Raw genomic sequence first — 21,675 nt, 5'->3', positions numbered from 1 at the left:
CGGGGGACCTTTAGTACAGTGCTTTGACTCCATGCCTCAGTTTCTCCTTTGAAAATTAGTGTGATAAAAGCACAACAGGTGTTTTCAGCTCAGATGTAATGTCTTAAATTTGTATAGGGATTTGGAGCTTATCAAATGCTTTCTTTGCTCACCTCATCATGATGCTCCCAGCTCTCATCATATTAAAGTGGAGATATCTCAAGCTTTGGAGTCACAATGTTGGTTGACCTTCCCAGAGGACTTACTGTCTCCAGACACTATATATATGGCACATAGTTGGTGCTCAGAAGTAGTCAGTTTCCTCCTTTCCTACCATGCAAACTGGTATGAATAACATTTTGTTATGCAAATGGGCTTAAGAGAGATTAGATGATTGGTCTTAGGCTAGATAAGTAATAAATAGTAGAGCTAAGATTATAGCCATGATCGGCCGGGTGCTAGTGGCTCATGCCTGTAATCCCAGTGCTTTGGGAGGCTGAGGTGGGTGGATTACAAGGTTGAAAGATCGAGACCATCCTGGCCAACATTGTGAAACCCCATCTCTACTAAAAATACAAACATTAGCTGGGTGTGGTGGCGTGCACCTGTGGTCCCAGCTACTTGGGAGGCTGAGGCAGGAAAATCAGTTGAACCTGGGAGCAGAGGTTGCAGTTAGTTGAGATCACACCACTGCACTCCGGCCTGGGAGACAATGCGAGACTCTGTCTCAAAAAAAAAAAAAAAAAACAAAGATTATAGCCACAATCTTCTGAATTCATGTGCTCATGGAAGAATGGCAAATGGAAAGCCAGTAGGGTCAGGCAAGGAGGCCGCAGGTGCAAAGGCCTCTGTGCCTGACTTCCACCCACCCCACTCTCCTCGAGGTAGAGGAGCCACGGTCTGCTTTACAGCAGCTAGTGAGTTGCCTGGCTTGTTTATATGCTCCATCTGCCCATGTAGACTTTGATGGCCCCCAGGGAGCTGAGAGAAATGATCCAGCTTTATGCTGTCCCATCAAAAATGGGCAAATAAAGAGCTTGCCTCCCTGCCAGGATGTCTTAATCGCTTTCACTGGAAGCCTGAGTCCACAATTTGCATCCTGCAGTCTAGGAAAGACAGAAAACCACACTGGGAGATAGAGAAGGTGGCCTGAATAAAGGCACCTTGGTCTTGGTGGGGGTTCAGGATGTGGTTTCCAGGGCCAGGCAGAGAGGACATTCGAGATGTTCTCTCTGTCTGAAACACGCTGTGTGGCGTAAGAGTCGGGGAGTAGATAATTGCTCCAGAGTGCCTCCCATGGCATTCCCCTCAGGAATTTCAACAATAAATCACATCCTTTCATTTACATATAAATATTTGCACATATAGCACCAAGGTGATATCGCTGAGAAAGCAGCAATCAAGAGAGGTACCTTCCCTGCATGGACTCAGACACATATGCACCCCAAATGTCTGACACATATGCACCCCAAATGTCTGAATAGGCTTTTCAGGGCCAGTAGTGTACAAGTGATGCTCTGACCTCTGGTCTCAGACTTTTTCCAGTGAACCACCAGCACATCATCTAGGTGAAGTGACCCACACACTACCAAAACATGGCTCTTTCATTCACTATGTCACCTTAAAGCACAATACACATTCACACAATGGCAGCCGGGTCCTAAGTGTAATTGGACGTTGGCAGAATGATCTGAGATCAAAGCCTTCTTTATACAGAATTCTTTTCCTACCCAACTGCACCAGGGACAGTTCAAGGCCCTATCACCTTCAGAGAGTGCCTAGTGAGACCCAGGTGGGCTGACCATATTAATTGGCTGAACTTTCAACAGCTAGTGCTGCTCTGCCTCTTACTCAATTGGAGTTAAGGTTTCTTTTGCAGTGTATGTGTGGCTTGGGCCTGTCCGGTAACTGTTAGTCTTTTGTTCTGATTGCCGCTTTGGCCTGGTTGTGGATATGGGATCTCCTAGTGAACCAGTTGAAGGTTTCTCCCAGGCAGAGTACTCCAGGATCCTAATCTATTATCCTTAGGTCCCCTGCACAGCTGAGGCCCCTCACAGATGAGGCTCCCAAGTCTGACATTTCAACCAGTTGAGTCCTTCCTTTTATTTTGGGGATAAACAGTGGCTGGAACACTGCCTTTTGAAGTTCCTGGTAAAGTCTTCCTCTGTTGGCAGCAAAGATGGCAACCACTCACTCTTGTCCCTTGACCCTTAGTGGTTTTTATGATTAGCTCATGATCCCTGTGGAAGGCACAGGGAACCCTACCCTGAAGCAAAGAGCTAAAGAAGAGGCAGCAGTTTGGATAGAGGAGGAGTTGGGAGAACCTATGAGGACAGGCCTGGAGGACAGGCCTGGGTTGGCTTTGCCTCTACCCCAACTCAAGGCCTAGAGCTGCCAACAAAGGGAGCCCACCCAGCAGCTCACTCGCAAGCACTGAGAGGGCAGGTGTCTGAGGGCAAGGCTCTCCCGCTGCATAGGGCGGCCCACCACAAGAACTGTGGCATGCATAGAGTGCCAGCTATGCCCTCTCCACCTGCACTTGCCCTTGTGAAAAGGGAAGTTAATAAAATCCATCTGATAGGGTGGTCATGGTGCTCAAAAGAGATCATGTGGGTGAAATATCTTTGGAAATTCCAAAGTGCTCTGCAGATGGGAGCTGTTGTCTCCACGTTGTTTGCTGTTTCACTCTGACTCCTTCACCCCAGGCCCAGGCAGTGCCAGATTACAGGGACCCCCACTTTGGTGGCTAAAGAAAGATGTACTGTTGATACCTGACAAAAATGGATTGTTTGTGATTACGGTTCAACTCTTATTTCAGAAAGTGAAATGAATACAACGTATGCCAGTCATGGACACTAAAGAGCATTTTCATATCATTTTGGGAGGAGTTGTCAGCTTTGATTTATTAAGTAAAGTTCTGAGACAGGCTGCTGGTATTCTGTCAGTCTCCTGAAAATGGATGGACCTCACTGCTGCCTGTGCCATGGTGAATGTGCGTCCAGGCACCTCCATCCTCAACAGGTGCATCCATTGGAAAAGCCGCACCTGTACCTCCGGGGTGCTGCCCATTTCACACCGTCTCCACCTTCGGTCTCTTTCCCTTCTCTGTAGTGCCCGATCATGACCATCAAGTGCCCGTTCTCCCTACCTCCCTTTAGTCAAATGTCTGTAACTAGACATCTCTGGGTTGCCCAAGCCTTTCTCCTTCTGCACCTGATTTCTGGTCAGCAGGGACAGGGGAAATAGGAAGCCTCTACCTGAGCAGGTGGCCATCGGGACCCCATTCCTTTCCCAAACTGTGTAGTCCTGTTACTGGAAAGGGGCCTCGATCCAGAGCGGGTTCTTGGATCTCACATAAGAAAGAATTCAGGGCAAGTCCATAGAGTAAAGTGAAAGCAAGTTTACTAAGAAAGTAAAGAAATAAAAGAATGGCTATTCCACAGGTAGAGCAGCCCCAAGGGCTGCTGGTTGCCCATTTTTATGGTTATCTCTCGATGATATGCTAAACAAGGGGTGGATTATTCATGCCTCCCCTTTTGAGACTGTATAGGGTAACTTTCTAACATTGCCATGGCGTTTGTAATGTCATGGCACTGGTGGGAGTGTAGCAGTGAGGACAACCAGAGGTGACTCTCATCGACATCTTGGTTTGGGTGGGTTTTGGCCAGCTTCTTTACTATAAACTGTTTAATCAGCAAGGTATTTATGACCTGCCTCTTGTGTCGACCTCCTATCTCACTCTGTGATTAAGAATGCCTTCACTTACTGGGAATGCAGCCCCACAGGTCTTAGCCTTATTTTATCCAGCCCCTATTCAAGATGGAGTTGCTCTGGTTTAAACACCTCTGACATTTCCCAACTCCCTTTTATAAGAGAACTCTTAATCCTAAGGGTTGTAGAGGAACGAAGATCCATCTTCTGTAACTTCTTCATGCTGAATAGAGGTGATGATATTTTTGCCGAACTATGAAGTTCTCTTGTATTCAGGGTAGAGAGGAGCTCAGTCAGAAAGCTTTGGTATGTCAAGGGCCATTTATAACTCTTGAGTTCCAACAAAAGGTGATATCCGGAAGAGTGATAAGCGTTCAATTTAAGAAAACATTGAGTAAGCTTATTCTGCATTCCTACACAGAGAGTCCAACAGCAATATAACAAAATAAGCAAAATTATCCCATGTAAACTAAATTAGAAGGCTTTCCATGAACTGGGCAACTGTTGGGAACCAAGCTCATATGGAGTTGCTAGATGATTCCAATATATGTCCAGGATTAGAATATTGATCCAATCCAGATTTTTACATTACCCAGACCTCTTGTTTCTTCTGAGTAGCAGCCAGAGATCACTGGTTGGTTTACAGGAATAAGCGGGGTCAGCCTACATTGCAGGAAAAAAACAAACAACTGACGAGACTGGAATTTAATAACAGGTATACCATAGTTCTTGAAACATAATTTTTCTCTCTCCAATTTTCCATTTTTACTAAAGACAAATCATGGTAAGACTGATTTACTTTATTATACTTGGCCTGATTATTTGTATAAAGTGCAGCAAGAATAATTATTTCACATAGGCTTTTAAAATTGGCTTTGATGAAACTCTGTTCCATAAGTAATCTCAGATAAGGCTTTTTAAAAAGCCAAGCCCTGCTGTGGGTTTGTACCCTCAAATACCTATGAGTTGGATAAATTTCTCTCCTTTTGAGGTCCCAAGATGACTTGGGCTCCTAGACCTGTCAAAAAGTGACATTCTTTACTTACCACAGGTCAGGAACCCTGTACAGGGACTGTGTAGAGAAGGTATGAGGCCAGTTTCCCAAGGGGCTTTAATTGGCTCTATAAGTTTGATTCCTTAAAGAAAGCACACCATTCCAGTCAGAGACGTGGTAAAATAACCAGTTTCTCCAATTGTGTCCTGTTACAGAAGAAAATAGATTCTTATTGCACTTATGCAAGTAACTATATTGCCATAAGTTAAGAACACGACTAACTTCCAAATTCTGAAGCAATCAGGTAGAGGGAAACAAATATGTTCCAAATTCTGTTTACAGGAGTGTACTTTACTCAATTGCTTCAAGCTGTAAATAGCTCAACAGAAGAGTTTTCTTAACTCTGAAAAACAAAGCAAGGGATTAGCAATGTTTTAAACAAAAAGTTAAAAAAGATTACTTCAGACTTCTATTAGTTTACTATTAGTTTAGTCCATGCAGTTAACTCCTATTCTGCTTGATGTTCATGAACATTTCAGCTCTCCATTAGTCCTGGAAGTTTGTTCCTCCATTCTAATGTCACAATCTCCAAAGTTATCAGAAACTTGCATTTAAGAGCACCTGTTAAGGTCCTATATTGATTATAAGCCACCTTTTTTTATAAGCCACCTTTTGAAGAGGATTAAAACAAGACAACAATTGTCTGTGGATGACAAAATGTTTAGGGCAGCCACAGTCAAAAACATGACTAACAAAGAAATGTGGTTACCTCTGTGGCATACAATGATTTTATGTAACAATTATTATTATTACTGATAATCTACACCAAGTCCTATCAGAATTATAGGAGTGTCACATAATTTTGGAACGCATACCAGTAAGATATTTATATAAATACAGCCCAAAGAAAGCCAAATACCATTTCATATTTGACAATGCTTCCTGTATGATTTTTATACCAAAAAAGCCAAATTTCACCCTTTCGTTGGTATACTATTACTGTTAAACCCTATTCTTAATAAAAGCTTGTAGATAAATCTATCCAATTGTAATGCCTGACCGTAAGGTAAGATCTTCATAAACCTTTTATAACCCTTTGTAATTTTGTTAAAGAGCAGATTATAAGCAGGTTTTCACTCTAAGAGAAACTCATTATGCTTTTATTCAAATGTTTAATTTATGGAAAAACTGTATAATACCCCCTTCACTTTAGCCAATATGCTCACACACACAATTTTTTTACAAGATTAATTTTTTTACAAATCTTTCACAATTTGTTCAATTGTTCAGTTTTATCTTATCTAACTTAAAACAATCCTTTAAACCTCCAAACTTATGTAAGAAATCCATATTCTCACACCTTCTTATAATCTTTTACCAAAAATGCATTTTACTTTCTTTATACACCTTGCGTGTGAAATTTTTTTTTGTTTGTCTGTTTTGTTTTGTTTTGTTTTTAGTAGTCTCAAATACATGTCACAATGTTAACTCTTAGCAACTTTTACTTTTGGTGAAAACTGTGGTAAGTAAGGGATTTTCATTATGTACTAGGTGTGGAGCCTAGAACACCGGACAGAAGACCAAATGTCTTTATTTTACCAACAATCTTTAAAGCGATTTTTATTTCCCAAAGATTACTGAAGTCATGTGAACTAAAAGGCATGATAATTTTTTTCTGTTAAAATATTTGATTTAAGCTTGTATTATTTTTTAATGAATTAATTAAAGCTCTTTCATATATAAACATCACACACATAACATATAAATACACAGACAGATGGAAGAAGATCCAGTAGTTGTAAAATTTTTCATTTGCCAGTTTTTAAGTTTCTTTTTAAAGCATGAAGTTTCTAGGGCCTAATTAGCAGGCACAACTGGAAGGCAATACAGATCTCCAGAAATTAAGGGACCCATTTTTATACCATATCCTGAATCCCAAAAAGGGAATCAGCCCATTCCCAAAAGTACGTTTCCTACCTAGTTACGACACACCAAAACTCTCTCATAATGCAAAGTAATTTCTGATATCCCCAAAAGTTAAAACCATCAGATAACACAATGCAAAACAGAACAGAACCTTAGATTGAGAGGAATTGATCCACTTTTAATTCCTGAGGTTCCATGAGGAAAACAGAGGTTTTTTGTGTTTTTGTGTGTGTGTTTTTTCCCCCCAAACAAGGTCTGTGGTGCCTCCTCTGTTTTTCCCAAGGAACTACAGGCTGTTGGAGCCTGAATATCTGCTTTTAATTAAGCTGACTTTTAACTATAGCACTCTTTTAAAAAGTCCTTTAAATCTTTTTTTATCCAACTTTAGCCATGCCAAACAGCCAACATTTCTGTGCTCAGAAAAAGGAAAAGTTAAGGCAGTTCATGGAAGGGAAGAGAATAAACAAATGGTAAAAGTCAAACAGATATTAAGCCAAGAATAACCCATTCTCTAAGCTGGGAATTGAACCATGAACCCAGGCTGCCATTCTGAAAAGAGAAAGCACAGCAACATGGTAACAAAGTCAAGCTTCTAAGGACATGGCTGGCCAGTTTTCTGGGCCATCTTGAATAGCAAGTTTTTGGGGTCCTAGGCCCTCATTCTATCCTAAGGTACCCCTCTTTATGACAGAACAATACAAAAAGACACACAGAGCATACCAGATTCACTGCAGCTTAAGATTAGCCTCACAAATTCTTTTTCTCATTAATAAAAACTTTGTACAGAGGAGATAAATAGTGATTTTTACCATTCATTCAACCAGTTTGCACAAAGAAAGAGAGCCCCGAAGTCTGATTGGTAAGAAGTTCTTACCCTTTTGCCAGCTTGCCAGGCTTCTGGATTCCCTCTCCCTGAGCAGCCCTAGTGACCCAGCTCACTACACCATAGCCCTGGGTGCCAAGCTGCAACATAAGAGAAAATTCTCTTTTTCCATTTTTCCAGAGCAAAATACATGTGACAAAACATAGACACTGGCACTCTGCTTAGTACTCAATATCAAACTGGCAAGGCCCAAACTTGCCCCCAGCTGGGCCCCATCATTGTTAATCCACCCTCTGACCAGGAGTTTCAACTTGTGGTCGCTGGCCAAGATGGTTGCCCTGAGTAACAGAAAAGGTCGAAAAGAGAAAGAGAAAAAAGCATTGTGCGTAGCAGGGTGGGGAAGACAGAGAACTCAGAGAGGCCAGAGTAAGACCCACCATTGCAACAACACTGACAATTTCCGCTGGCTGCTTGTTGGTAGCAAAAGGATCTCTTCCAGCAGAACTGTTGGCTCTCAAGTTTCCCTTTTTAGGGAGGAAAAAGCTCCCCATGTCCCAAGATCCTGTACATGCCTAATTCTGTCACCCATAGCCTCAGCAAAGAGTGCCAAGTAAAATAATCCAAAGAGAATAGCAGTTAACATCGTATAGTGCCAAACCCATTCTTAGCTGAGAGGGACTTTACCAAGAGAGGCCTCTAATTCCCTAAATCTTAGGAAGGACTCTAACCTTCCTAAGCTGGGCCTCAAACTCAAGTTCGGTCAAGTGTCCTTGCCTTTTATTAAGAGGAGCCTTTAACAGTCTCTGTCTTAGGAGAGACTCCAACTGCCCTAAGTTGGGCCCCTAACCCAATCCCATCCTTTATCTGGGTACCCCACTACCTACCCAAAATCCACCAATCAGTGCTGCAGTCTATTTCCTTTGGGTTGGGGGTCTCCTCAGTATCGTCCCTTCCATGGTTTGCCAGAAAGATGTTACCGCACCACACTGCTTACCCAAGGTTAGCCTTTGGGTCTGGGGTTTCCTTAGTATTGTCCCTTCTGTGGTCACCAGAAAGATGTCACCAGACCCCGCCACTTACCCAAAGTTAGCATTTGGGTCCGGGTTTTGTCAGTATTGTCTCTTCTGTGGTCACCAGAAAGATGTTACCGGACCCCCACCACTTACCCAAAGTTAGCCTTTGGATCAGGGGTTTTCTCACTGTTGTCCCACCTGGGTTACCAGGAAGATGTTACTGGAAAGAGGTCCCCATCCAGACTCCAAAAGAGGGTTCTTGGATCTCGTGCAAGAAAGAATTCAGGGCGAGCCCACAGCATAAAGTGAAAGCAAGTTTATTAGGAAAGTAAAGGAATAAAAGTAAAGGAATAAAAGAATGGCTAGACAGAGCAGTTCTGACGGCTGCTAGTTGCCAATTTTTATGATTATTTCCTGACGATATGCTAAACAAGGGGATTATTCATGCCTCCCCTTTTGAGCCCATGTAGGGTAACTTTCTGATGTTGCCATGGCATTTGTCAACTGTCATGGCGCGGGTGGGAGTGTAGCAGTGAGGATGACCAGAGGTCACTCTTGTTGCCATCTTGATTTTGGTGGGTTTTAGCCAGCTATTTTATTGTAAACTGTTTTATCAGCAAAGTCTCCATGACCCGTATCTTGTGCTGACCTCCTATCTCATTCTGTGATTAACTTACTGGGAAAATTATTTTAAGGTTAAATAAAGCTAAATAAGTTAGCCTTATTTTACACAGCCCCTATTCAAGATGGAGTTGCTCTGGTTCAAACACCTCTGACAGTCCCACTCACTAGCCGTCGGGATTCCAGTTATCACTTAGGCACACTTTCGGTTGATTGCATAGCTGACTAGGCTGGAAGTCTCTGTGGGACGAGACTGGGCAGATCACAATTGAAAGCAGGACTTTGGGAATGGAGTTTCTCCCCAGTAGGATATACGGCAGAGTGAGTGAGCTCACCCACTCCAACTTCCCATGAAATCTCACTGACTGGAAGCATTTCTCATGCACCTTTACACTTGGAGATCTTCCAGATTGCCTTTGACTTCGAGACAAGATCAAAGCCTGTCTCCAGCCCTGCAAACTTGCCTTTCATACTGATGGGGACACAGTTTGAACTGCATCAGTGGGTTTTCCATTAGTGTTTTTTTCTTGTTTTTGTCTTGCTCAGAGACCGTATCTTCCTCCCAGAGAGCTGCTCTGTGTCATCACTTGCTGCTCTGATAATGCAGGATATTGTCCTAAAGGGCAGGCGAGAACGAGGACACTGTTGTATAGAAATGTGGGCCAGGCCCTCAGTTTGACTTTGGATTGTGTTCAGTTAGGCAGGGAGTCCAGGGATCAGATGAACTCAGAACTCACAAGTTCCTCACAGCACCAAGTAAAGGCCCTGCATTTACAGAAAGAAAAAAAAAAAATCTGTGATGCTTGGTCCTTCTGAACTTGACCCACATTCTCTCCGATGGAGAGGCCAGCTCTCAGTCTGACTGAAAGGATATGATATTGAGTCAAACTCATGGTCGGCCCAGTGTTCTGTCTATGACAGGGCTCAAAGGGATATTGGCCATTTGGCAGGTAGCAGTCCACTTTCTGTGAATAAATGTATCCTCATTACCGATAACATTAACTGGCCCATTACAGCCCCTAACAGTTGCTCCATCACCTCCACATCACCTGCAGTGGGAATGAGGTCTTCAGTGTCATTTTATAAACCAACACATGTAGGCCAAGCCAGGTCTGACCCTGAAGCTCTGCAGAGGCAAGACCATCTGTCCTACATGAGTGCTGTGTTCCTAGGATGAGTTCCCAAGTGAAGGTGGAGGAAGGATATCGGGGGACTTAGTCTGAAAAAGAAGAGGATGAACCCCAATATGGTCATGGTCTTGCAGTGGATATATGCTTATGGTGAGAAGGAAGGGGCCAGATGTCAGCCTTCTCCACTTAGAGTAGATAGAAGAGGATTTACATTACAGAACCCTGAGAGATTTAGACTTGATACGAAGGGACGTTTTTTCGTGGCAAAGAGAGTTACATTCTAAAATGAGCTCATAGAAATTCCTTAGAAGTTCATACATGGCCGATTGAGCAGGGGCATCCATGTGGAAAGGGACAGACTGGACCTGATATCGATGTGCTGTCTCTGTCTGTTGTCCTGATTGCAGAGTCCAGATAGTGCTCCTGACAGAGCTGGCCCTCCAAACAGCAACCCCACACAGGCAGGCTCAGCAGCTCCCCTTCCCTCCTCATCACCTCCTCTGAAAGTGCTCCCTTCTCTCCTCTGCCATGCCTCTTCTCTGCTGCAGAGCTCAATGGACACGCATCCACTCCTCACCCTACCCCATCCTTACCTGGTGCAGGGCCTGCCCAGTGCTGATCCGGAACTGGAGAAAAAAACGGGAAGCAAGGTTACTCCCTAGGACTGTTATTGTGCTTCCTTATTTCAACCCAGTGGCCCACCTTGATGATGTATGAAGCCTTTGTCTTTTCCTGAAGGATTTAAGTAGAAAAAAAACCAACTATTGGGTAGGTGAGCATGACTAAGACCTTTGGGGCCTATTGATATTCAGAAGACCACTGCCAACAACAACGAAAGAGGATGCCTAGACACTGACTATGATGAAGATGATACTGTAGGGTGCACAGAAGCTAATAAGTCTCAGGTTTGTTGCTGCAATTAATTGCAATGTAATGGATATAACTTTCTTTCTTTCAATAAACAAACATTTGTCAAATACTTATGGCACTTGGTCCTGGGAATACAAGATCAATAAGATGGACCTCTGCCTTTGACGGCACAGCCATCCATTGGGCGAGACTAACCTGTAAACAAATAATGAATTACAGCAATCTTATGGTGCCACAGAGAGATTTATTCAATAAGCTCAGACACCACAGGAGAAACTTTTTTTAGGAGGGATTTATTTTTGAACGCCTTCTACATGCCTGGCATTGTGCTGGCTGCTGAGGATATGTGGAGAAGAAGCAAACATAGGCCTTGCCCTCCTGGGGCTTCCAACTAGGTTAACATGCCTTGCTCTGCCTGGGGAGCTCAGACAAGGCTTCATGAGGGAGAAGACCCAAGTCTTGAAGCAAGAAAGCTGTAGTTGTTCCAGACAAAGGAGATGAGGGCCCTCTAGACAGAAGGAACAGAATATACAAGAGGATAGTAGACCCCTTTATCTGCAGGGGATATGTTTCACAACCCCCAGGGGATGCCTGAAACCACAGATAGTCCCAAACCCTATATACACTATGTTCTTTCCTATCCATACATACCTATGATAAAACTTAATTTATAAACGAGGCACAGTAAGAGATTAACAACAATCATATAATAGAACAATAACAATATACTGTTGACAGTTTCACGAATAGAAGATTCATTCTTACTATAGATGTTAGCAGCCTGAGTGTATAATTTTTTCCTTCCTAATTCGAGAACTTTCACTTTTTCACTTATAGAAAGCACTTTACAGCTTCTCCTTGGCATCTCCAAATTGCCAGCATCACTAATCTTGCTCTTTGGGGCCATTATTAAGTAAAATAAAAGTTACTTGATCACAGTCACAGTGATACTTTGAAATTCAACCTGAAAACCCAGAGGGCTACCGAGTGACTTACAGGCAAATAGCATAGACAGCCTGGAGAAATTGCACAGAGGGATGATTCAGGTTCTGAGCAGGATGGAGCTGTTCTGCACAAGATTTTATCATGCTACCCAGAATGGCATGCGATTTAAAACTTAGGAATTTTTTGTTTCTGGAATTTCCCACATATATTTTCAGTCCACAGTTGTGAGAGAACTGAAATCGGAGCGTGAAACTTTGGATGAAGGGGGACTAATGTGTGTAGATGGGAAAGCGTGGCCTTTTGGAGGAAGTTTATAAAACTTCCCTGTTGATTATTTTCTAACTCCATCCCCAACTGCCCTTTCAACTCAGATTCTCAGATCCTATGAGTAACAGAAAATAAGACTGCAGAGATGTGGCCTGAAAACATTAACTGAGATCCTTAGACTTGACCCTGGGCGCTGAATGTTCTTGAAATCTTAGATTTTCTTTTTTTTTTTTTTTTTTTTGGTTTTTTTTTTTTTTTTTTTTTTTTTTTTCTTCTTTTATTATTATTTATTATTATTAAACTTTAGGTTTTATGGTACATGTGCGCAATGTGCAGGTAAGTTACATATGTATACATGTGCCATGCTGGTGCGCTGCACCCACCAACTCGTCATCTAGCATTAGGTATATCTCCCAGTGCTATCCCTCCCCCCTCCCCCCACCCCACAACAGTCCCCAGAGTGTGATGTTCCCCTTCCTGTGTCCATGTGTTCTCATTGTTCAATTCCCACCTATGAGTGAGAATATGCGGTGTTTGGTTTTTTGTTCTTGCGATAGTTTACTGAGAATGATGATTTCCAATTTCATCCATGTCCCTACAAAGGACGTGAACTCATCATTTTTTATGGCTGCATAAATGAGCCAATCCTTATGCTCATGAGCTTCCTACAGAAATCATATACAAATCAACAAGCAACTAGTCCGGATTTCCTTAGGTTCTAGAGTTGAAATATGCATGAGATGCCTCTTTCCACTAAAAGAAAGATCAAAATAATAATTCTGTGCTCAAACTCTGCATCTCCAATATAGTGTGAAAAGGCAGAGATTACCAGGGTCAGGAGACACCCATATAACTTAATTTCCATAATGAATCTTATTTTTTAATGTATCGCTCTGCCAGGCCAGATTTCTCAACGTTCATGTCCCTAGTGAGGAGTCGATTATGTTTCTCTAGCTGTGTACACTTTCCTTCCCGCAATCAAGAGGATGGAACGCACTCTGTACGAAGTGCAGCAGGAAGAGGATTCATCCTTGTCCACTTAAATATTCATGACAGCTTGCATTTTGGTTCAAAAAGACACTTGTTTATTTAGATAAGATTTAATTTATTCATAATTTACCTAAATTTGCAGGAGCGTGCATGTACATTTTAGCGTATAAGTAGCGTAATACATAAAACATTACCGAAGCATGCAAATCGTACAGTGACAGCAGAGGAACCCGCCTGGATGTTTCAGGGAGATAACACACTTCCACCACAGCAAAGACCTTCACACAATGGCCTCAATTGTTTGCCTGTAATATGCTGACTCATCATTGTCTTTTTACCCAAGGCAAACCTGTCATTAAAAACAAAATGTACATAATATAAAGTGATGTTGAAGAACAGCTTTCTGGAACCAATGCGGCGTTTCCTCCTCTCCTCCCTGATCAGGAGTCATTTCCTTCATTGATACACATCAACCCCTTTTCCTCCAGCCCCCCAAACAAAACAAAACAAAACTTTTCAATGCCCTTTCCATTCCCAGTTAATTAATGACAACCTTACATTTATATTCATTTATTCAACTGATAATCTTCATCCACGTGTTGCATGTAAACACTATTCTAGGCTATTTCAGCGGCCTCATAGGGTGTCTTATCTTCCTCCCCCAAAAGACAATGAGCTCTCTGAAGGCAGGTGACTTCACCCCAGTATTGCTGCACCCAACCTTGACTATGGTCTATTGTACATGATCAATACCTGATCATTATTTTTCAGCAGCATATGGAAATTTCTAGAAATACAGGCACAAAGGCGCTCTCCATGAACACTGTTTCCGTGAAAAACTTTTTCATGGCTCATCGCTGGCTAGAGGCTTGATGTACTCTTCACCCTGACCCGTACAGAAGAAGAAAAGCCAAGTCCTCCCTTGGAGGCAGCCCACACAGTACCTCTTCCTCCTTGGTATGCAGGTCTCTCCAGCCACAGCACTGTTTACAGGCTTGGGAGCAGGAATGTGAGAGACACAATCTGAAGTGAGCATAAGAAGATTTAAAGGAAGGGAATTTGTTTGGAGCCTTTGCTACCTAGAGGCATTAAAACTTTATCATGCCAAACAAGTCCCGTTTTTCTTTATTTATGGATCATATATTTCCCCCCTTTATTACTGCCATACATTTTTCCGACCTGACAGCCAATAACACTGAAAATTCACCGCTAGCAAAAAATTCCATTTACCACTCTCTGAGATAATAATTTCAGAATTAAAGGAAAAAAATACATATACATCTATATGCAAAAATATCCATATTTATTGTTAGCCCTTGAACTCATACTCCATGCTGAATATGGACTCAGGGTTTTGAGAATCACACTTGATCAGAGGGAGGCGCTTTAAAAAACAGAAACCTCAAATGTCCCCTCTTACCCATTAACTATTAAGAGGGAAGAAATATCAAAGCAGGTTATCTTGGTTTCTCCAGAGTTGGCAAAATTTAATTTCAATTTGTCAAATATGCCACTATGGCAGAGATTTCTTTTTCCCCATGATTTATTAGAAATGTTATAGAATGTGCAGTCTGGCCCTAGAGTGATTTGAGCCAGTCTTCTTGTTGAAGTTTCTTTTCCTTTGGCTCACTATCCAAATTCACAGGAAGGGGAAAAATAACCTAAGAGATAAAAACCACAAGGGGGAAAAAGAAAGAGAGAAATCAATGTATTTTAAACATGATGACAGGATGGGTCATTCAAATTGCTTCTGCACATTGATTTAAAGCATGCCCAGTAGAAACCTCTATTATATTAACAATCCTTTCTCTTCATTTCAATCATTGTAGTTGCTGTATCTTATTACCTTTCAGACAGATGATGTCCAAATATAATGTTGAGGGAGTTTTTTTGTTATTATTATTTGTTAGAGGGATGATGGGCAATGACTTACAGGTCTGGGGACAGGATTAGTAACATAAATAACGTGAATTCCAAATAACCCAAGATAATGATAAATCAACTATGCATTTAACTACAGGTTATATCCTAGACCTATTTCTGTAAATGGCAGTTCTTTGGGGCTTTAGGAGTGTAGAGAGATAGGATGTATGGCTGGACATAGACTGCGAGCTGTTAGAAATGGATAGCAAGTTGCTGTCCCATGTGAAATAAACAAAGCTTCCATTGTGAGAGGTAGTGTTATGCTTTGACAAAATCATCTTTAATCACAATAGTTTGTCACTGAGGTACCGTTGCCAGACCACTGACATCTTTTGTAAAATTACTTTTAGTTAGCCTACCTATGCTTCAGTTCAGAGGAGATGGAGTCATTATTCCCTGTGTTGCTGTGACACTTTCACAGCAGAGTAAGTCCCTGGATGTAGCGAGGATTGGAAGAGGTGGGAAAGGGAGTTCTTTCAAATCTGGACCTGTGTCCTAGACAAGATCCAATTCCCTCGTAATTATTGTGGAAGTAATTCCGTGATACAGACTCCTACCCACCAATTCACTAGGTTTCTATTCCACTCTGAGTCTAGACATGTCGTTATCTAACAAGTTCATAGTTTTGAATTCAGAGTTTTGAAATACTATCTCAGCTATATTTGATAGTTTTCTTTTTTGTACTCAAGGAAAAAGAAAAGAGATTAATTTGTATTGAACATTTACTAGCTGTCAGACACAGAGCAAGTGTTCTTACATGTATTATCTCCCTCAGGGCTCTAAGGCTGGTTGTATTAAACCCATTTCACAGTTGAATAAACTGGATTTTAGATGAAGTTATCATTTACCCAAGGCCACACACTTGTTAAAGACCAAGCTTGGATGTGAACCCAATTGGCTTTTTAATCCAAAAGTTCTATTCTTTCCTCTAAACCACACTACTCTGAAGCTGTTTGTTAGTTCATTCATTCAACCCCCCGCCCAAAAAAAAAATACTTAACAAATATCTTCTATGGGTCAGGCTCATAAATGTCTGAGGGACTGAAAATACCAAAGCAAGGACCACACTGACCCAACCATTAGGGGTTTCAGGTTCTGTTAGAAGGCAGCACACAAATAAGTTTGTTGTTCTGTAAGAAGAGCTACAGCAGAGTCAGGCACAGAATGTCATGAGAACATCTGTGAGGCTTCCATGACCACCAGGTTCAGGGAAAGCTTCCTGGAGGATGCAGCCCTATGTCAAATCTCACCATGCAACACTTGCATGCTTCACCCCCTGCATAATGTCCACCTTGTGCACTAGGAGATGATAACTATTTTATTGACTCATTCTGCAATGAGGAGTTAAGGAAAAAATTCTCAACATTTTCTCTTCTCTCCACAAGTCATATACACAACAAAAAGTTGGCTTTCTTGCTACCATATTGTTTCATTTGGTAAATACGAAAAAGAAAAAGAACTTTATCCTCTAGGAGTCTCAGGCAGGCACCTTTAACCAGATTGTCAATACAGTAAAGATGTTTTGAACTGTTTGGTTTAACTTAAGTTCAGGCACTCTGTTCATCTTCCGTATATTGGCTTGGCTCAGATCCTTATCATATACTTTAGAATCCTGGTAAGGGCACAAAGGCTGTTTATCACGGCTTTGTTGGAGTCAGGATTTATATCAGGGAGGAACCTTAAAGGTATCAAATTGAGTAGTTTTCCTGTGGCATCTTTGTGTGAGTTATGCCAACTGAACCATTAGAATGAATAGGTCCCTCAAGAGACCACATTACTTCTGACATCAACTGCAAGGGCAAAAGAGTCCCCAAGCCACTGTCAGGTTTGATAATTTTTGAGAAGTACTCACAGAACTGACTGAAAGCTATTGTTTGCACAGTTAAGGTTCATTGTGGGGAAATGATTAAAATAAGCTACAGGAAGAAGAACACAGGAAAGCATCTGGAGAAGTACAGAATGCAGAGCTTTGTCCATCTTCTTCCCCTGGAGTCAGGACATGTTACTTTCCTGGTATCAATGTGTAACAGTTCATACCAAGTATCACCAAAGACGGGGCAGCTTACCTGAACCTCCATGTTTGGAGTTGTTACTGGGGCCCCACTACAGAGGAAAGCTTGATTGATTGATTGCCCATATGGTTGATCTCAGTCTCTAGTGCACTGGTGCCTTGTGAGCCAAAGCCCCCATCTTAAATCACATTACTAGACTATCCAAGTGTGAACCAAATCCCCTAGGCAAAGAAAGGCACTAGAGACACTAGCAAAGGTACTGGCAGAAGCCAGACCTCTTTAGGCGATTATATTCTTTACAACACCACACTTCAATATCCATCTCCTAGGTACACTCCTTCATGTAGAATCTGTGTCCCCCTCTGAGCCCCCATAGCACTTTTTCCATGCCTCTGTTCACACTGATGATATTATAAATTCCTTGGGGGCTAGGGACCACATCAAAATTCTCATTCTGCCTCCAATACTCAGCACATATAGGATCAAACACATAGTGGGCATTTCGTAAATTTTAGTTGTGTTTGTTTAAAATTTGATAGGGAAGTCCATCTTTGGATTTGCAAGGAGCTTGAATCTTTCTGGCTGCTCTGCTTTTTTTTTCTGGCTGACTTATGGTTTGTTTTAATGTAATTCTTTTCCTACATTCAAGTTCAGGACATCACACGTTGTTAAAGTTTCTACCAGCCTATTTATTCCTTGGCTATACCTTAGCATCCACAAGGGGTCAAAGAACCTTCTTAAACTGAGCAAGTGCCACATATCTTCTTGGGCATGTCAATGATGTTTATAGGAGAAAATTATTCCCAAGCCCTGGGAGGTATAGAGCCTAAAGCAGCTCTTCTTTGTTTTGAATTGTTTTCTGCATGGGGTGTCATTATTAAAGATAAGTCTTCAGGAGAATTCAACTCACTGAGGATTAATCACAGGCCTTTCACTGGAAAACTCCACGATGGTAGAAACAGAAAATTTCAAACAAAACTATGTTCTGGAAAGTAGGGAAGTGGCAGGGAAACCACTGCAAAACACACGACTGGAGGCACCTGGGTTGTTTTCCCCCTGATATCTGTTTGTTGTCCTGTGTTTGTTGGCATGTGGGTGGAGCTGCCACGCTCTGCGCACGGTCAGTAGGGGGAACACTGACAAAAAAGCAATGATTTGTTTGCTGTGAGCTTCTAATTATGTGCCAGCTGTCGTGCATTCCTTGTGTGCCTGGAATGGTGGCACAGGCCAGGGCCGCAGGGCCAGCTACACAGATGAGAGTGCTTTGGCAGTGCCATTCTATGCAGTCCAGCATGGGGTACGCCAGTGAGGAAGGCCTTCAAGGATGTTGCTGAGACTCCTGTCCTGAGAATTCTCTTCTTTACAAATCAGATAGGGCAAGACTCTTAGACATCAGAATTTCAAACCAATCGCATCTCAAAATAATTTTTTGTCATGGCATTCACAGTGCTCTTGAGTGATCTGATTTCTAATTTTTCCTCAATAGTGAGCAGATGAGATGATCTCCAATGTCATCAGTTTTTTCTCTTTCCTGCCGGGAGCCAGAGTCTGATAGAAAGGATTCTTGGGGCTTCTGAAAAGGCAAATAACTTCCACATTGTATCTATGAGTCAGGCTTTTCTCTTAGGCCCAAATTGGATAAGATGTTAACCATGATACCGATTAATAGTTTCAGCCTAGCTCTGACTCATTCTGGTGGCTGCAGTTGTGTGGAAAGTAAACCCTGGAAAGAAATCAAAGGCCCACCCAAATTCTGGGCCAAATGACCTATGACAAACTCACCTCCCAGCTTGCAAAACAGAGATAATGTGCTGGGATCGGAAAGCACTAAAAAGTGCCTCCAGGAATTAGAGGCAAACCTCAAACTGCAACTTAAATTTCCTTATGTATTGCAGTAGGTTACATTTTGGTGATATTTGGGCTATTCCTGGTACATAATTATAAAGCAGAAAAAGAATCTTAGATGAATAGAAGACAAACTTTCTCCCAAGCACTGGTACATTTGGGTCAATGCATTTGGAGACCCGGACGCTGAGAGCAACAGAAGTTGCAAGAAAAGATGTGGTCGACTCCAAGGGCTGAAACAAAACGTACACTTGCAAGGGAATAAAGCTTTTGGAAGCAGCAGGGTGTTAATTCTTCCTCGTAAATCTGGAGTCAGATATAGGCTGAACTTCATTTTCAGGAATATAAGACTTAATCAGACCTGCAAAAACAATGAGCAAAGAGAAATGTGACCCTCAGGAAGATGGGCAATGTGTGATTTGAAATCAGGGTTTGTTGAACAGCAGCAGGGAGCTCTGTGTGTCTGCAGCCTGTCTGCCTACCTGGAGACATGCAGCGCTCGGGGGCTAAAGGTATGAGGCCGTACATTCATTGTACATATTAGCACATCACCAACTGTCTTCATAAAGAAATTCCAATTTGCATGTTTCAGCATGAGGAAACACTTTTGTGACTCCCATTCCCTGGCTGTCCAAAGGGAGGGCTGCTGATGTTCAAGGGGTGCCAATTAAGTGGGAGCCACAGATGAGTGGATAAAGAGACACACACTTGGCTAATACAGCAAAAGGTGTGCAGGTGGAGGTGATCAAATGCATCTCTGTCAACAGGGTTGCATCTGGCTGTGCAGACCTGCAGTGGGCAAACTGGTCTCAGAGCCACCAGTGAATCCAGTCTACTATAAATTATTTTAACTTGCACTTGTGTGTGCCTTTTTGTAATGTGTGGGTGTGCCTATTTCATGCTTCTAAGGGCTCATTAGCTCTGTAAATAAAATACTTAACTGAGGACAGGGAAAACTGGGTCCCCATCAAAGCAAGCTTGCTTCATCCTTGTGCCTCTCGCAGGAAGAAGGGTGGTGCTGGGTAACAAATCACTTCTGTTTGAAATAGTTGGAGACGAGCATCTAGGAGACCAGATAAAAGAACCTGAATGATCCTATTATGAGGATAACAGCCGTGAGAAGAGTCTATGGATAGCCGCACATGGACACATTCCGTTGATTTAAAGGTGGTGTGGCAGCCTGAAACACGGAATTCTCTGCTTCAGATTGCTTCAATGCAGACCTTTAACATTATTTTAACATAGCTTGATCTGTGCACCATAGTGAAGTCTACTCAAACAAATCCATGTTAAAGGGAATATGCCGTCTGCACACCAAACAGAAACACGAAACAAACACTGTTAGATCCTTGAAGAATTGAAGCACAAGAAAGGCGTCCAGACCAAAAAGGAGTAGGTTTTCTATTTCCCCAGTTGCTGCCTCCTGGGCCACACTGACCCTTTCAAAATCTATGTCCGCTCATGAAAACATTCCCAGCGTGCAAGTCCAAGGCCATTTCTGAGAGCAGAGCCCTTCCAAAGAAGACCCTTCAGGACCACACATTTGCAACAGTAATATTGTGGCACCACAAGCTTATCTCGTGATCTGGTTCTGCCATAATGAGATACAGAGCACTAGCTCTGAGTGGTTTTGAACGTGCAAGGAACCTGCTGTCTTCAAATACAGTCCCACTTCAAGCTTTCCTCACGATAATCTCAGCTCTGGGAAAGGGAGGAGGTTGTCTTTATGTACAAGCATTTCCAGGGGTCTCCTTAGAGGAACAGGTTTATTTAAAAGCTATTATAACTTTCACATGTTTGTTTATTTCCTCCATCACATTTATCTCCCTGGCATGTAATCATTGTGAGCGATTCACTTTCAAAGCAAACATACATTGACCCCTTGGCCTTACATTAGTAGATGCTCAGTGTGCACATTTAACACAGCACTGAGCCAAAGGGAGGAATGTCTGTTCACACAGTGTGTGCACCTAGGATCATCCTTATGTGCTGTCAACTGTGAGAATAACTTGACCCTATTGTCCCATTTGGACTCCCTCTTGTTGTGGAATCTGGGACATGTGGCTCATTTTCCTCATCTTAAAAGTGTAAAGGCAGAAATACTTGATAAGGAAATAACATTGAATTTTTCAGTTTCCAATATTTAAGTAGTATAAAGCCAATTAAATATAAAGACTTAAGAAGCACATTATCTGTACAGTTTAGAGGGTTAGATGCATTAATATCTGTGTGTCAACCAGTTCTATGCCAGGAAGGCAATTTCTAAGCAATGTTTTACAAATAATGAGACATTCCAAATGCTCAGCCAAGAGTATGATCTTGTCATTAGTCCCTTGGCCAGCTGTTGTGTCAAACCCTCACCTCAAATTGTTTCTCTAAATTTACAACTTCGGGTTCGTGCTTTAATAGAAAGGTATTAGGATCCCCTCAGGAAATACTATAGGCCAAGTATACTTCAAAAAAAAAAAAACTAGAAAATACATATTTTCTGTTGCAAGTGACCCCTTTCCAACTTCTAAATTTGGGGTAAAAGTCATTCAGGGACGCATTCTGCAATTGCCGAGTCAATTAAGGAGGTTTCCATCTATTGCTTCTAAGGTGTCTTGGTCCTCTTAGAATTAAATGT

At 42.0% G+C, this 21,675-nt stretch overlaps 1 protein-coding gene across 6 annotated transcripts in view; it reads left to right on the top strand.

Moving 5' to 3' along the window:
- KIRREL3 (kirre like nephrin family adhesion molecule 3) overlaps positions 1-21,675 on the top strand; it is a 594,169-nt gene that overhangs the window by 149,670 nt on the left and 422,824 nt on the right. The gene's annotated exons all lie outside the window — the stretch shown is intronic.

This window comes from Pongo abelii, chromosome 9 (genome assembly GCF_028885655.2).
Source record: "Pongo abelii isolate AG06213 chromosome 9, NHGRI_mPonAbe1-v2.0_pri, whole genome shotgun sequence".
Classification (NCBI taxonomy): domain Eukaryota; kingdom Metazoa; phylum Chordata; class Mammalia; order Primates; family Hominidae; genus Pongo; species Pongo abelii.
Note: the sequence above shows the minus strand (reverse complement) of the source record. Positions and strands in the feature narration are given on the sequence as shown.